The sequence below is a fragment of the Neomonachus schauinslandi genome, chromosome 11 (genome assembly GCF_002201575.2).
Source record: "Neomonachus schauinslandi chromosome 11, ASM220157v2, whole genome shotgun sequence".
Lineage (NCBI taxonomy): Eukaryota > Metazoa > Chordata > Mammalia > Carnivora > Phocidae > Neomonachus > Neomonachus schauinslandi.
In genome coordinates, this window is record NC_058413.1 from 28,540,216 (window position 1) to 28,558,536 (window position 18,321).

The 18,321-nt window shown below is 34.2% G+C and overlaps 1 pseudogene; it reads right to left on the reverse strand.

Annotated features, from left to right (window-relative positions):
- Nucleotides 1–16,572: 16,572 nt before the first annotated feature.
- Nucleotides 16,573–16,695, reverse strand: LOC123326372 (annotated as a pseudogene).
- Between the last annotated feature and the right edge of the window lie 1,626 nt (nt 16,696–18,321).

Consider the following 18,321-nt stretch of genomic DNA (forward strand, 5'->3'; position numbering starts at 1 on the left):
CCCAGGTCAGGTGCGTCAACTCTGGTGTCAGGGTGGAGTCAGCTTCACTGGAATCACCCAGAGGGACACTAAGGGAGAGGTGATTCCTAGAAAGAAAGAAGGGTGCGTTGCCAGAGGGCAGTGAAGGATGCTGAGCTGCATGAGCCGGGAATGTCCACAGCAATGTCTTGACCATTCAAAATATACTTTTATAGGTGTGCCTGGCTGGCTTAGTCCGTAGAGAGTGCAGTTCTTGATCTTAGGGTCGTAAATGTAAGCCCCACATTGGGTGTAGAGATTACTTAAAAAATTAATATCTTTTTAAAAAAAGATATTTTTATAGATACATTCAATACCAGTGGGTTATATACAAATATCTCATCTGCTCACTAGAGTGAAGCAGCAATAGAGGGCTGAAAGGAAAGCTGGAGAGTTACTTTGGTGGTATTCAAACTATGCTATGGGGAACTTCAGTGTTCCTCTGCTGCTATAAATGAAAAAAATGGAAAGCTTGGTCCAATTTACAGAAGAAACTGCAGAAATGTTCCTTCTTTATTTTCCCAGAAACTTTTTAAAAATAACTTTGGTACTTGATAGCATTTGCTTATTCTAGGACCAAGTATAAAATGTTAAGGTGGTCTCTGATTTAGCACAGATTATATATGTGGTTATTAAAATTTATATATATTAATATTTTACTACATTCTCTTAAAAAGCATAAAAAATTCAATGTGTTTTGTTACATGAACTGGTTTGAGGACCATTGATATAGTCCTGTCTTCTCAATTGCAGGTGAATAAGTTGAGGCCCAAAGAAGTTAAAGACGTGTCCAAGGTCATCCAGGTAGTTAGTCAAGAATCCTGGTTTTATGTCTCATTCTAAAACTTTCCCATCCTTCATGCTTAATATTTTAATATTGTCTTAATTTTATCTTACATTGTTGGAGAACTTGATTGTTAATGGAAAGGACGGTAAATGTGTAGAGATAGGAAGACAAGAATGTCGTTATAATAATAATAATTGAATTTTATTAGAGTGTAAATTGTATTTGTGGGCTTTGCTTAAAATAACAAATGTTAACGGGGTATTTGATGAGAAAATTTAGAAATGAGGCTTAGTTGCTTAGTCTGACTTTTTGTATGAACATATAAACCCCAAATTACCTAGTTTCTTCTAGTGTTTTTACTTATTTTAGTTTCTACACCATGAGGATTCCTCACAGAAGTCATCTAGAGGCAATAACATGAAGTGGTCAAGAAGAGACAGGACTTAGACTAGCGGGGTAAAAACTCTAACTTTGGCAAAGCTCCTTTTTCTCTTTGTGTTTTAGTTGCCAATTCTACAAGTTAAGGTGTAATTCCTCAACTGATGGTTGTGAGGATTAAATGAGACAATACATGAAATCAAGCTGCAACATAAGATAGTAGGTAAGAGCAAAGACTTAGGAGGCAGATTCCCTTGGTCCAAATTCTTACAAGCTGTGTGACTTTGGTCTAGTTACTTAACCTCTCTGCTGTTGTTTTTTTCATTTGTAAATTAGAAGTAATGATAACATCAACCTTATAGGATTGCTGAGGATTAGGAGAGTCAATATTTGTAAAACATTTAGAAAAATGCAGGTCCGTTTATATAATACAGGCACTCATATACAAATGAGTAAGTGCTGAGAAACAGTGCTTGGGACATAGCAAATGCTCCATGTGAGAGTTATTTGAAGGAGTCCCTAATCACACCCTATCACCTTGTTTTATTTCCTTCATAGCACTTAACACTAAGATTGTTTTGTTTACTCATTTGTAATGTCTTATTGTCTGTCTTTCCCCTGAAAATACAAACTGCATGAGGACAGGGACTGTCCCATCTCTTTCGCTGCTGTATACTCAGAGCCTGGAACATTGCTCTACACAGACATGACAAACTCAAGAAATATTATTGAATGAATTAATGATTAAACTAACAACATAAGCATAAATCCCTTAAGTACTTTAAATGTAATACTGTTAACATGATAATGCCTCCGAATGAGAAGTCTTAATTATTTTTCAGGTCTTATCTGTATTTCTAAATGAAATGTGTACAAATTTCCTTGATTAGCTATGCTAATTTGACATTTATGACATGCATGAGAATGCACAGTTTCATTTAGGATCTTTAACATACTATAAATACCTTGAGCAAAGTGTAATTGAGATCTTTTCTCCTATTCACATGAATGCATACAATGCCTTGGTGTTTTACCACATTAACCCCAGAGGACTTGCAATTTCTTAATGCTATTGACCTAGCTTTTCTAGCTCACAGCTGTTTCCTGATATCGTGTCTGACCTCTGGGACAAAGCAGGGTTTAGGATGCTTTCGCATTTGCTCCATGTTTTTATTTTTTTCTCCCAAAGTACGGCTAACTGATAAAGTCAATTGTCATATTACCTTGTATTTTGGCACCAAGACCTCCCAACTCGAGGCCTTAAAGGGCTAAACCCTTAATTATTGATGATTTCACAAATAGGAATTTATTGGTACAAATTCCTTTTTGTGTTTTCCTAGAAAATACACGGACTTTTTATTGTCATCAGTTAAAATTATGGTTGAAATTAGTAGCACCTATAAATTCAGCAAATTTATGAGTTCCTTCTGTGTGCCAGCTCAGTCTTACACACTTTCCATATATTGTTATTTAGTCTCATGAAAATTCTTTGAGGGAACTATTATTTCTACCACTTTTTTCTTATGCCCAGAGAATTTGCCTGATGTTCTAGGGTCAACCAGTAACTGGCAATGCTGTGATTTGAACTTCAAGCTCCAGAGGCTAAATCCACTCTTTTTTCTACTGTAGCAGTGATTCCCAGATCAGCAGCATCAGCATCTCCTGGGAACTTGCTAGAAATGAGTTTTCAAGGCCTGGTCCAGAGCTGGGGTGAGAGTCAGGGCAGCGATCTGTGTATCTTCCAGATAATACTAGCTAAAGTCTGAGAACTGTTGCACAAACTCACAAGCCTACACAATTTGGCCTAGCCAGGTAGATGACTGGGTGAGTTAAATGACTTTCATTTTTGGGAAAGATGTATTTATAATAAAATTTTCAATTGCACTTTTTTCTCAAGACATAACACTATCTTAGGTCTATTTTTAAAGTCCTTTATTTTAATTTTTTCATTAAATTCAGTTTGACCATTTTTTTTTACACAACTATATCTCCATCTCCATGGCCAATATTATTTTCAATGTGTATCTGAAATTCATAATGGCTTGACCTATCTTTGTTTCATATTGATGATATTAGAATTTTTTCTTTATTAGTTTATTAGTCTTCATGCTTTGGGTTTAGGTTTTTAACGATTGTAGCCCTGTTTGAAATGCAATTAATTGTATTCTTTTTGTCACCTGAGTAAACACAAATGAGTATATCGATTTGTTCTTCTTCCCTTGGAATCATGGGACTAAATCACCTTATTTTATTAACAAACAAATTTGAAACAGGTTATAACATAAAGTATGACCTCTTAAAATACCATTCCTCCTATTATATTTTAAAACCCTGCTTATATCATTCTTTTTTTTTTAAATTTATTTATCTATTTGAGAGAGAGAGAAAGGGGAGAGGGAGGGAGAAAATCCCAGGCAGACTCTCCACTGAGCATGGGGCCTGATGAGGGGTTTGATCCCATGACCCTGAGATCATGACCTGAGCTGAAACCAAGAGTTGGACGCTCAACCTACTGAGCCACCCAGGCACCCCCGCTTATATCATTTTTTTCATATATCCCATTAAAAGAAAATTTTGATATGTTTTCCTTTTTCATTTCAAATCCTAAACTTAAAGAAGAAAAAAATCCCCTAATGTGTAAAGTTGTATAAGCCAAGGATTATAGCCTATAACCGTATAGTACACACTGCCTGGCATAGAGTAGTTTAATAAGAGATGAATAGATTAAAATGATAATTTTGTACACAAGTTTTTATTTATTTTGTTACCATATTTATATGAATCATCACATAACTAAATAACCACAGTAAGCACTTAATGATAATGCTGATAAGATGTCAGCATTTGACAGTTACTTTTTCAAATTAATAAATTTGAAGTTAAGAAAAAAATTGATATTATGACAGAAAAAAACCTATTTCTTTTGTAACTCCCACTTTTTTCACTTTTAGCTTTTAATCCTGCTTGCTCTGTTAAAAAAAGATACCTCTTTATAGGTGTATCCAAAGAAAAGCACTTTCAACAATAGAATCGTTCCCCAGGAGAACTGTCTTGTTGTGAGGACATAGGATTTGAGTCAAATTCACTATTTGGGTCTTCAACCGTGCTCCACGCCTAGAGCACTATTAACTACAGAGACACATTGACACAAAAGGTGGTGAGCCTGCCGAGAGGCCAGGAAGTGAAACAGGTCAAATAAAATAATTTCTGGATACTTTCCTCTTCCAAAAATCTGTTATGAAATCTAGCACTGACCTCTAGTGTATTTTACTTGTTAATTGACCCAGAGAATCAAGTCTTCATCTTTTTAACATTCACAGCCCAAACAAATCATTATAATTCCAGATTCTCCTCCAGTCTCGTTCTGTTTTTCAAAGATTTGGCAGGCATTACAAACATGGAAGCATGCACAAAATGTTAAAATTTCTCCCAACAAATCATATGTTTTTCAACTGATTTTAAAAATATAGTAAGTAATCAAGACAATAGAATAAGTATGATGCAAAAAGAATAAAGAAATTAACAAATACACTTCACATACCTAAATGCTTATTAATTCTGCATTTACATTCATTAACTATTCACATTTCTATTTTTGTTCTCTGTTGTTCTAAAAAACACAAATAAAAGACTAATGCTTGCTTGAATCACCTTTACAGCCATGACAAATGGTGGGAAAGGATTAGCATTTAGGAAGATAAAAATTGTAATTAAAGATAATCCTGATAAGAGGAAGAAATATTCAGATGCAAGCCAATTCCATTCCTTAGAAAGATGTGGTAGTTCACTGAAGAAAAACAAATGTTAAGTTGTTCATGAGCACGTCTGGCAAGGTAAGTTCTGGGACATTACAGAGATAAAAGACTTTCAGGATTCTCTTGGAAACACCAATTTTTAAAAAGCAAGTTGGCTCCTATGTCTTTTCAACGTGTCCCCACACGTGTACAATTATAGACCTACCAATTTGCCTTAACACTGGCTCCACTCTGACCAGAATCCATTTCTGGACTCAGAGTGTCAAAACCTGAGGACTAGGAGGAATGGCTTAGAATTTGGGTTTTGAGCCTGAGTGGCTAAAAAAAAAAAAAAAAAAAAGAAAGTTAAAAACTGTGAGAAACTGAGTATGATGGAAAAATGTAACCATTTTCCAATAATAAATGTTTGCTGACTGAATAGACATGAAACTAAAAAAAAAAAAAAAAAAAGAATTTGGGTTTTGAGAGCCTCTGGATTCAGGGAAACTGGGGATGATCCTGGAGGGGAGGCTACACTTCAACAAGAGTACCTCTACTTTATATGTTGAGTTCCTGCAAAGGCAGTACAGTGTTATGGTTAAGAATATAGATATTCTGGTCAGGCTGCTTCAGTCCAGATACTGACTCAGCACTTACTAGTTACATGACCTTGGATAAGTACCTTACTTCTGTCTCTTGTTTTTCATTTCTGTATGGTGGTACCTAACTCTAATGGTTAGATTAGTGCCTGGCACATAGTAAACACTCAGTAAATAGCTACATGAACAAAGAGATTTGCTAAAATAAAACAAAGCAAAACAACAACAAAAAAGGAAATCTTTGAAGCCATTAATTTTAAGATAGTTATAAAAACTAAGGGTTAAGGAGTATGAGGGTCCCTGTCCTACTTCTGCTGCTTCTTTACTAAAGTATTCCCCACCTTGTTCTTTTAAATCACATGTTCTGATTTTGTTTTATATTCTCTGTTTTACTAAAGATTCATAAAGCATGTATATTATCTTTATGTATTATATTTTTGAATGGTTAGGTCAAGGGCCAGGTGGGGAAGACAGTCACGTAATTTGCTTTTTACAGTATCTGTTACCGAGACATAGGTAGATCCAGGTTTGTTGATGGAGTTTTAAGAATGATAATGACAATAATATTGATAACAATCTCTACATAATGGTCAGAGGAAGTAGGATTATTCTATATGATATGAGAAAAGAGAGCAGTGATTTAATAGTGATGTTCACAATAGTGATGTTATTTAAGGACATACATAGAATATGGTGAATAGTTTTTATCTTTCTCAAGTTCAGAATAAATCAGGGGGATAAACAAGGATTTCGTTGAAGCACATTCAACAAATGCCTATCGCTTGCCAGCTACTCTGCTAGTGTGGAGGGAATAGATCAGTCTCAAAGGAATAAGCAGTTTGTCTGATGAAGTATTCCGTTTCTATAGAATAGAGCAACTTCAGGATGATTACCTAAAATAGAGTTGATTAGTGCCAGAAAGTAAGAAAGAACTTCAGTTATAAATGTAGAAGGAGTGAAGGAAATAGAAAATCGTTGTTAGAACAGCATAGCAATAATTGCTGCAGGCAAGATCCATCAACAGAGGCTAAAATTAGTGGGTGAAAGTTTAAGGTAAAACAGCATATTTCCAGATAAGGTTTAGGAGCATAAATATTCAAGTATATCTATTAGTCACCAGGGACAGTATAGTAATTTTACAGTGAAGTAACTTGGTAGATAGCATCTTAACCAAATGATCAAAGTTAACATCACCAGTAATAAGACAAATGGACGGGGCGCCTGGGTGGCTCAGTCGTTAAGCGTCTGCCTTCGGCTCAGGTCATGATCCCAGAATCCTGGGATCGAGCCCTGCATCGGGCTCCCTGCTCGGCGGGAAGCCTTCTTCTCCCTCTCCCTCTCCCACTCCCCCTGCTTGTGTTCCTGCTCTCACTCTCTCTCTCTCTGTCAAATAAATAAATAAAATCTTTAGAAAAAAAATAAGACAAATGGACATATGTACCTTCTGAAATGATCTGATGATATAGACCTCTGTGATATTCTTCCCCCCAAATCCATTACCTCAGTCTATTAATGAGAAGACATTAAAGATCCAAATTGAGGGATATTGTACTGATGAGTTTTCTTCAAAAGTTTCAAGGTCTTGAAAGGAAATACTGATCAACTATCACAGATTAGAGAAGACAAAGGAGACACGGTAACTAAATGTAGTATGGTATCCTGGATTAGATCCTGGAAGAGAAAAATGACATTAGTGGAAAACCTGATGAAATCCGAATAAAGCCCAAGTATAGCTAATAGTATTGCACCAATGTTAAATTCTTAGTTTTGATAATCATACGATGGTTATGTAAGATGTTAACATAAAGGGTAACTCGATGAAGTTCTCTAGTATTTTCACAGCTCTTCTATAAATCTAAAATTGTCTCAAAATAGAGCCGAATCTTTTGAAATTCTGAGATTTCTTACATATGATTCCAAAAAACAGCAAGAGCAGAAACTAGAGATCTACAAAAAAAGCTCTAACCTTGCACTTTTGTAGAATTTTTCTGGACTCTTTCTCATTTTTCAGAAATGTATTTTTCATATCACTCCCTTCACTAACTAAACAACGCCATGTTGTTCCAAGTCAGTTAATGTGTATATAAAATGTATATAGAATGTATATATGAAAGCTGGACAAGGAGACTTTTGTAGTATAGAATTGTCATTAACAGATACTCCAGGCAGAGTATATTTCACAATGACAAGGTAACTTTCTACCTTCATTTGACGTATTAGTTAGGCTACTGAAATCTTCAAAATCTTCAAATAATAAATGGCCATTCCCATTTGGAAGATAAATTCCACAGAACTTGAATTTGAAATGGATGCTAAATGACATGAAAACAGAAACAAAACTAAACACTTATAAAACAGAGTGTGTATATATATATATGTACATATATATATACATACACATATATATATAATTTTTTTCTAATAAATTGTCTAGAATTTCCTTTGACAAAGGTTTAAGTTCTACCTCTCTATACTTAAAAGAGATCTCTTTGGGCCAGCTTTGTAGGGTGGGCAATTTCTGTGCCTGCAATTATCAGACAACATACAATCTTGTGCATAAATCATTGCTGCCGCAGTTAGCTCATTTACCACTCCTGCCCTGGAGACAGAGGAAGCCGCCCCTCCATAAACAGCTGGGATGGAATTGCTAGAAGGGCCGTCTGTCCCTTTTGATAAACAGTCATGGCCTCCCACCTCTGCCAGGTGTGTCTTCTTTCACAAGGATTAGGGGAGGGGCCGGGGTTGCTTCTTTTAAAATAAAAGATCCACTAAATTAGGAGAATTGATTATGTCGGATCTAAAAAAGAGTAATAAGATAATTGTCCTGAGGTACTTACAAACAGTCTGGAGTTTATTTTATCCTCTGATAAGCTCTTTAAACTCCACTTGGCTAAACCAACTAAAATAAGAAAAAGCAAACTGACCTCACACTTCAAACAACTTTTCTTTTGTGGGAACAAGAAAGTCACCTCTAATTATAGCAAAGGAATGATAAACAAATCTGTCCAATCCATTTGTTGCTTGTGTTCCTGTTGTTTATATGGTTGCCCCAATTACACTTTCGGTTTTTATTTTTGTTTACCCTGTCTCATTAGTATTTCTATCTCATTAGTATTTTTCCTTACAGAATTTTTTACTCCTCTCTCTGAGGCGTAATTGTATTATAGCAGTTTGAAGAGTCATTTGTTTTTTCCCTTGGTTATAAAATGTCTTCCATCCATAGCACTCTGACTTCTTAAAGGGAATCGCAAAGAAAAACAGGGAATACAACAGACAAGACGTGAGCTGGTAAATTAAAATTAAAATATACGCTATCACGTAATATTTGTGCTTAAAATGTTAATGGAAACTAATTGTTCACTTGTTATGACCTATATCCTTTTGAAATATATAGTTTCTGAGTCATTAATCTGAAGCAATATTTCTTGGAAATTCATTCAGGTTTCTGCTCTATCTGAACTTTGTGGACCTCTCATTTATTTGATGGGCATATAAAATGTAGGTGATGGACTCAGCAAGCCAAATTTCATATGGATTCAACCTCAGAGGCCAGATTCCTGACACAAAGGAGGTTGACTAAGAGAAGTCTATTCCATTATAATATTATTTTCTACGGAACTGAGTTTATGTGCAGTGGTTTCATTGTGTTAATTTATTTAACCAGATATGTCCTACTTAGAAAAATACCACTTACAGAATTTCAAACATATTAAAAGTCCCAATATATTTGTTGATAAGATCCACAATTTATTTTGTCCATGATGACATAAAAGAAAAATATAATAGTGGTTTTAAAATTTGAGGTCCTACAGTATGAATTTCATTGTCTTTCTAGATTTAGTTTATTATTCCAACAGGCATCTGGGTTCAATGCTTGTGTAAGAGAAACTTTCTTTTAAATTTTATGTAATAATGCAATAGTGAGTGAAATTAATTTCACAATATTTCTTGCTTTCTTTATAGTAATCAAATATTATATATGGATTAATTATGACATCTGGGGATATAGTATATAAGACATGGAGGTTTGTGCTCTAAAATTTTCACTTTCCACAAAAAGTGGTAAAAGAGACTTTTGCAGGACAAATTTCTGGCATTTTGCTTTTTAAAATCTTGTAAGATAATGTTATTATGAAAATTTTTTTCAAAAATTGGAGTCATTATAAGAAACATTTTATATAAAAGTATAATAATATCTAGAATTAGATTGCACTAAGTGCTTCAGTGAATTATATACACAGCTCTTTGATCTTGGATATTTAACATTACCAAGTTAGGAGATTAAAAAAAAAAAGAGCCTAATGATATGGATTTGAGAAGTCATTAATGGGAAAAAAGTTTTAAGTATTTGTCCTTTTGAAGGCAAATATATTTCTAGTATTTGCCAATTCATCAGAGGTTCAGAAACGGCAACCTGTTAGTTTCTACCACTATACTATACGTGTTCTAAAGCTTTTATGTAACCCTTGCATTCATGATTCAAAATTCCTTAACGAACTATCCACATGTCTCCTGTATTTTTAAGATTGCCTAAAAGATAAATGATTCTGAATATAATTCATCAAAAATTGTAATTTGTAATCCTAACACCTTTTAAAAGGTACATAACTTTCACTCACACCCCAAGGGTCAATCTGTTATAATTTTGTTTTACTTAAGCTTATAAGAACTCAGATAAAAATAACTGGGTTTAAGTGTGGTTTCCTCTGTTTTTTAGTCTCAGGGGGGGAATTTCTAGATTAGTTTTTTTTTTCTTCCCCTGGGAAATATACAATTCTCTATGTTATGGCCATTAATGTTCAGTAATAAGTTAGTCCTCAAATACCAATAAGATGATGTGGGCTTGATGGAAGTTAAATGTCCCTAAATCCTATGAATTGATCTGCAGGAGCTGTTTTCCGCATGAGTGGTGGCTTCAGCCAGGCAGACATCCGCAGAGCTGCGGAGGTCAGGGTGATGGAGGAGGAGTGGGTTTGGCGGCACATATGCACTCTATTCCTGACAGTGTCTTGCTTCGGCAAAGGGAAGTGAAGCGCGTATACCATGCTCAGTGGCATTTCCAAATGCAGCTCAGCTGGGGGCCCAGGCTTATTGCATCAGTGGCACATACCGGGCAAAAAAAGGAAATACATAATTTTGTCAAAGTAGTAGATCACAATCTACCAATCCTTCCCTCCCCCTTCAAAATCATCACCCCCACACACTAACAGCTCTAATAGATACAGACTTTATGCATATTTCAGTCACAGCAGTATTTCTAATGCATATGTGAAAGGGCCCTTAATTTATGTCTACCAACTGTGTGGTGCCCTTCTTTTGGGTAATGTCATCATCCTAATGGTGTTTCTATTATACTCAAAGGTAGCAAATGAGGCTTATTGCAAGAAGGTAATTGATTTTCACTGAGTGAAAATGTAAATAGCCATAAGAAATCCTATGAAAGATAAGCAGTTCAAAATTGCCAGAAAAAAAATGATTTGTATACATGGCTTATTGGTCCAAGTATATAAAATGTTTCTTTTTTCAAGTCGATACCACAATAACTGTATTTCAGATCATTTTATTTTAAATTGAAATAAAAATTGAAGAATTTTGATGATCTTGCTTTTACCAGTTTGACTGTGTATATTATGAAAATTATCATCTTATATGGAAGAGGGCTTCTTTTTGTCAGTGTGTCCTTGTAAGAGAAACCATGTAAGTGAAATTCCTCTTATGGATGTGTAAAGAGAAATAATTCTTTTGATTTTCTGTAGTAAGAAAAGTATGCCATCAGTATCAATAATGTATTCTTTAAAAGAATACAAGCCAAAATCTCATTAAAAATCATCATAAATGTCATCAATTCAAGAAAAAAGCAAAGCTCAAAATGTGCTTTATTATTACAAAGAAAGAAGGGGCTTAAGAATCACAGGGGCTTAAGAATTTGATTTGATGTGAATACAGTTATGACTGATATTTTCTCAGCAAGTAAATATAATTCTTAAAATTTATATTACCAAAAGAAAAAGTGGAGCAAAATAGAATATCCGAGACAATGAATCTACTAAATAATGCCATTATTGCTAAAATAATGTCATTTTTAAATGTACAGTAAAGAGCTCATAAAACTATTTTTGTTCCCTCCACAACTAAAATACAGACCTTTGCACATTGCTGTTATAACTAATACTACTTACATCACCACTACGGTTTTCTGATTTTAGAAGATACCTTTTCTCTGAAGAGTCACTTCTATCAGAAAAGCAACATTTTAATCACAAAAGTCTCCCTTTTCTACTTAAGTTTGTTGTAATGGTAATTAAGCAATAGACCATTCATTTTTTTCCATTCCCCTGCCCTATCTTGCTTATGATCTGAAAAGGACTTTTATTTCAGAAATTATAAAATATTTAATGAGAATGTTTTAAGTTCTTGCCTTAGAAGAAGGTCACTTGGATTGACAAGAACATATCATTTGTGTTGACCTTCGAGTTGGCAGATAGATTTGATCAATTTTATTTCTGCAGTCGAATAGGAAATGGGACAGGAAAAGCGTCCAAATTCCTTCCCGCTGAGGGAAGTTTAGAGAAGTGATTCTTTCCTTTTACTTTCAGCATCGGCAGATGCAAAATCTTTAACATCTGTTTTATTCTTCATAACGTGTGTGGCTAGAGGCAGGCCTGACGTAACCATCAGCTCAAACAGCCGGTAGACTGAAAGCATGGTGACTTATTACACAGTGCCATGAACAAAATCTACTCTTTAATATTAATTAGTCCCCAGCCAAGCCCTTCGGTTTGTTACAGTTTTGGAGTCAGACACGCAGGAATCCCTAGTGATACAGAGATTTCATGAATCACTTCCAGACCATGTACAAAAATTCCATTTAGTAGAAAACATGAGTTCTAAGCAAGAAATTCAACTTTATGGGGAAAACAAGACCGTGTGTGTTTATTTCATTAAGAAGAAAACATCAAATAGGTTTATCATGGTGTGACTTTGCAGTTTCCACATTCCAAATTCGCCATTTCATTTAAAAACCCAGGCCTTTTATTTTGTTCCCTCTGAATTTAAGTACCTCAGATTTATCATGCTGTGTGTAAATAATGAAAACAGGAATGGTTTAAAGACTACTAAACAATTAGTACATTCAGATACGAAATTGCAGTAAAGATGTTGGGCCAGGCATCCATCACTCTATTTAGTGTATTTGATAGGGAATATATAGCAAGGAGAGTTCTACACGGTACTGACGAATGTGGATCTGAACATTTTGAGAGGATGTTTGTCTGTTTCTAATGACCTTAAAACTTTTTAGAACTTAGGACACATGTAAATTGAAACAATAAAAAAAGTGTTTGGATAACATAAGACAGTATCTCTATCACTAAAACAATCTAGTAGTTTTATGCATTTGTATTTTAAAATGCTTATTTTATTTTATTTTGAAAAACTGTTAAGCACTAAAGGTTCAACAATTTTTATTTGTGCTGGAAAAGAAAGCTTTATTATATGCCATTTTACAGTGTCCAAAATCTAAGATAATACTCTATTTTATAGAAACATCATTTTTATTAGTTTTTATACTAATTCCCTGCTTTGTATTATAAGAGAATAAACAATGGTGTCTCCTAGGTATGCCATTCCAAATCTCGGGTGTAGTCATGGGTGCAATTTTCTTTAAGACTGAGATGAGAATACTGTTGGCAATATGTAACTGTAGTTCAGTCCTGAATCCTGGAAACTTTAATTCAGGTGCATTGTGGGCACATAAATTTTGAGTTCAAATGCTTTTAAGAAGTCATGCCATTTTGTCGTTTGACACTAATTTTCAACCCAGCATGTTTTAGCAATGACTGAAATTAGTTCCAAGTGAATTATAGCTCAGCTATTTTCTACCATCTAGAAGAAATTTTTTATGCCAACTGAGTCAAGAGAGGTTTTTGAAATTTCGTTTAGTATATATTATGGTATGGATCTCATCAGTGTAGACAAGTGTCCTGATTGTACACACCGTTGAGATGTCACTGAATTGCTTTTTTACTAATACTGTTCAACCCTAAATTTATTCTTACCAGTCAGAAGACATATTACTTACAATTCTCTGCTTTCTTTTCAAGTCATCAACAAGTGTTATTTCTGTGAAGTCGGTGAGACAGATACTGACCCATTGGAAGCTGGACTAAAACCAGCAACTGATTTTCCTCATGACAGTAATTACCATAAAATATGTCTTCTACCTTCCAAATTTGAAAAAGTGTTCTATAGGGGTGTATATCATAATTCAGCCTCTGTGTCCTGAACACATAGTGGAGACTCAAATTTTTATGAAAGTTGGAGGCAGAGTATTTAGGCAACATGACTATCATGAGGAGATAACATTTGACCATAAGGAAAAGAAGTTTCTAGGCCTTAAATAAAATTGGAAACCTAAAAATGAAAAGGAATTTCGGTGGATCTATTTGAGTATTTTGAATTTTCAGGTCATTTCTTTTAGTCTCAAAAACAAAAGGGATCTATGGTAGATAAAGATTTGATTTGACCTCCACATTTTACAAAGGGTACAAATGATGTTGGTTTAGTTAGTCTTCATGTAAATAACTAACTACAGGGTGATGGAAAATATAGGAAGTATATAATCAAATTTAAGGTATTAAATTCAAACTATGAAGATCAAAACAATAGTGAAATATATAGTACTGCATTGCTGTGGAAAAAATTCAGGGTTGTTGTGCTTCAAGGATTAAGCATAACAACAAATTGTATCAAATGAATTAGGAAAGTTCCTCAAAATGGCTTTTACTTGAATAAGATTTTTCCCATCAAAAAGGCAAGAGTCTCCTAATTTGGTGAAAAGTTCAACATTTAGATACGAAGATAGTTTTCCTTTAACATTTAAAACCTTCCATTGTGATAATTTATATGCTTTAAAACACTACCGATCAAGTGGTTGAAGTACATAAATAAGTAATAAAAAGCACATCAAAGTAGTTATGACGAGACAGCCAGATGGCAGAGAATTGCAGTACTTGCTGTAATTTTATCAAAATTACTATTGTCATGGCATGTTAGTTTTCATAAGAATTTGTACAGTCACTGATCTCATACAGACAAATTAATTTCAGGTTCTCTCATGTGTAGTCACATAACAGCTCTACTTGAGCACGCACAAAAGAAAATTAAATAATCATAGTCACGTAAACTTGAAAAGCAGCACAATATCTTAAGTTTACTATTCCATAACGTCTTGGGATCAGTGATCATCTCTGTTATGTTAGACTCAAATTGATCTACAGTGGTATAGCCATTATGTAGTTTCTGCTCTGTTTAGTCTTCGTTATATAAAGGTACTGTGTAACAAAATAACAATTCTCTTAGTGAAGAATTGTTATTAAGGCAGTAACGTTGTAATTCCTACATTTATGGCTTTTCTTCCAGTTTCATTCCTTTATCTCTTTTATGTGTAAAGGGATAACAGAGCTTTTTATGCTTCCCTTTAAAGATAAATACAGATATGAAACCTCAACAGTTAATGAGTTTAAATGATATTTGAATTAAGAATGTTCATTACAGGTTTCAAATGTTCTCCCTCGTTTCTTTGTCACAGAATTATGAAAAGAAAACCTGAGGCTGTGCATTATATGTACCTCTGCTGTTCATATCCAACCAACAAGTTTCAATTCTAAAGGCTCCTTCCTAAGGTCATTTGTTTTTATTGTCTCATTTCATAGCCCAGTTCTTTCTACCGTGCCATATCCCACTGTGTATCGGATTTGGTGCATCATCAATGTACACTAGGCCTCAGTTTCCTTATGACATGGGTGTTAATCTGCTGTATTTACTTCAGAGACATTGGAGGTTGTGCTGAGAACTTCATGTTCATTAAAGTAGGCTTCAGTTTTTATGACCTTAAAATGGGAAAGACAAACATTTTCAGTAACTATTTCAATGACCTCAAGCAAGTTATTCAAGCAAGTATAAAGTATATCACCTGGCAAAATGATGGCAGTCATAAATATCTTAAGAAAAGTCCCTTTAGGTATTTTAATCCTTTATTCTTTTTCCACCAAAAAAATGCTGTAATTAACTTTATACTAAAGAGAAAGAGTTGTTCTAATTCACTGAATGTTAGTTATCTGTGCTCAAGTACTCTGTGGTTTAAATGTACATATAGCTTTTATTTCATGATACTGCTTTCATATTAAAAGTAATACATGTTTTAGAAATCTCAAATATGTAAATTTTTTTTCTTAAAATATATAAGCTATGGGAAAAAGTTATGCATTTTGGAACGCTGTGGCTTTTTCAAATTTGAGTTCCCATTTACTCTCCTGGCTTTTTCTCAGTAGACGAGATGGGAGCTTTAACAGCAACCTCTTTGGGGAGAGGTTGTAAACAGGAGTGCCCCTGAAAGCAATGCTCCATACATGTTCTATGATAGTCTTAAGTGTTCCTTTTCTCTGTAAGATACTGTCATGTTATTTCTCAAATACCTTACTTGAAATTACTATAGATAACATAATTATACTCAGGATTATGAAGACTTTATATTTGGTGAAATGTCTCTGAGTTATATTACTAAGGTATAGCTTTAAAAATTAAGCGACACACTAGGAGCTTACAATCAAAATGTTAATGGAAATGGAGATAAAGATATTCATTGCAGCATTATTAATGCTAAGAAAGACAGGGAAGCAAGGTATCTGACCATGGGAGCATTGCTAAGTGGACTGCATTTTATCTATGGACGATTATGAAACATTAAGCATTTTTCCATAGTTTTTCATAGCACAGAAACTTGCTTATGCTATAATTTTAATTAATAATAACATATCACAAAATGTATATACATGTCATCTAAATATGTTTTAAAAAATCTAGAAATGAATATTTTAAAAAGACAGGCTGAAAACTTGTCATGCTGTTAAGGTGGTTGGTTGTCTATGGGTGCTAGGATTGTGCAGATTCTTTTCTGATTCCTTATATGTTTTCTATATTTTCTTAGTCTTTTATGATAAACATGTCATTTTCTTGTAATATGGGAAAAAAGAATAAATGGAAAAAAGTACACATAACACATAAGAATTTAAAATATCACATGTAATTCCAATTCCACTGTATACTTTTATTTTTCAATTAGCAATAATCGCTCCTCGGATAAACCTCATTGGCTACGAGGCTTCCACTGCACAAGTATCATTGTTGTACTTTCTATACTGTAACATTGACTTTTACATGTCTTTACTCCTTAAGATTGTGAGTGTGAGTCCAGAGACTATATCCCTTGTTCCTAGCATAGGCCCAGCAGATAAAATTTGCTTAGTACGTTTTCAGTGAATGGGTGTGTGATATTCTATAGGAATACCTGTCTTTACGTAGTTGAAATTTATTTTTCTATTACTTTTGTTCTGCTTTTTCTACTTACCGTGACTGCATAATGCTTTTGCATGACTTTGCATTAACTTCATAATAATAGTCTCAGTGTTGTTATAACATTCTATGGGATTAAAAATCATTATCCTAGAGATGGATATTTCAGTTATTTCCTATTCTTGTTACTATGGACAGAATTGCAGTGAATATTCTCACTCAGTTACCTTTATGTTTCTTTCCAACTATTTCTTAAGATAAACTTCTAGGACATTACTGTTTCTTCAGAAGGTATGACCATCTTTATAATACTTGCTTACTTGCTATATGTTGCTCTATTGTATTGCCTATTGGTAATACAACCAGCAATGAGTGAGTATATTGATTTCTTTATTACATTCATCTGAATTAAGTATTTAGATATTTTTATTGCATTTAGTGGATCTTTTAAAAAATCCAGGTTGCAAAAAAAAAAAAAATCCAGGTTGCTTTAATTTGCATTTATTTGATTACAACTTCCCTTGTATCAGTTTTCTAATCATTTTTTTACTTTATATGAATAGTCTGCTTATATCCTGTGCTCATTTGGAGTTTTTGAAATTTTTTTGAAATTTTATTTATTTATTTGACAGAGAGAGAGAGACACAGCGAGAGAGGGGACACAAACAGGGGGAGTGGGAGAGGGAGAAGCAGGTTTCCCGCGGAGCAGGGAGCCTGATGCCGGGCTCGATCCCAGGAGCCTGGGATCATGACCTGAGCTGAAGGCAGATACTTAACGACTGAGCCACCCAGGCGCCCCTGGAGTTTTTGAAATTTTTAAAACTTCATTTGAAAACACTAATTATACATTAGAGAAAAACCCATTGCCTGTTATATTTGATGCAAATAATTTTTCCAATATGTGATTGTTCCTTTAATTTTACTATATTTCAATATACAAGAGTTTAAAATTTATATATTCTAATCCATTGACCTTTTTTCATGTGGTTGTTTTACTGCTGAAAATGAGCAGCATTTTTCGATACAGCACAATGATGTACATTGTCAACCTTGTACGAATATGACTCATTTGTATGTAATTCATTATTATGAAGTACAATTATGTGTTTCTGGGTTCGGTATTTGGGTTGATTGTTTTCCTCTTTGGATTTTCTCTTTCTGTGTCTCTCTTCTTTGTTCTGCCCTGCCCTTCCCTTCTGTCTTGACTTTTCTTGCACTTACTAAGTGTCTTCCTCACTGTTCCTTGCTCCGCCATGAGCTTTTGCTTGCCTGTGATGGAATGAGACAGCAGCCAATTACCAGATTGTACTGCTGTTCATATCCTACTGTGATCTCTTGGTTTAAATGCCTGAGAAATATCAAGCCTTCATGTTAATCAGAAATCAGTTCGTATGTTATGCATGTATGCATACATGTGAATAGATGCATGTATTTTGAGGAAAGACAACACAAA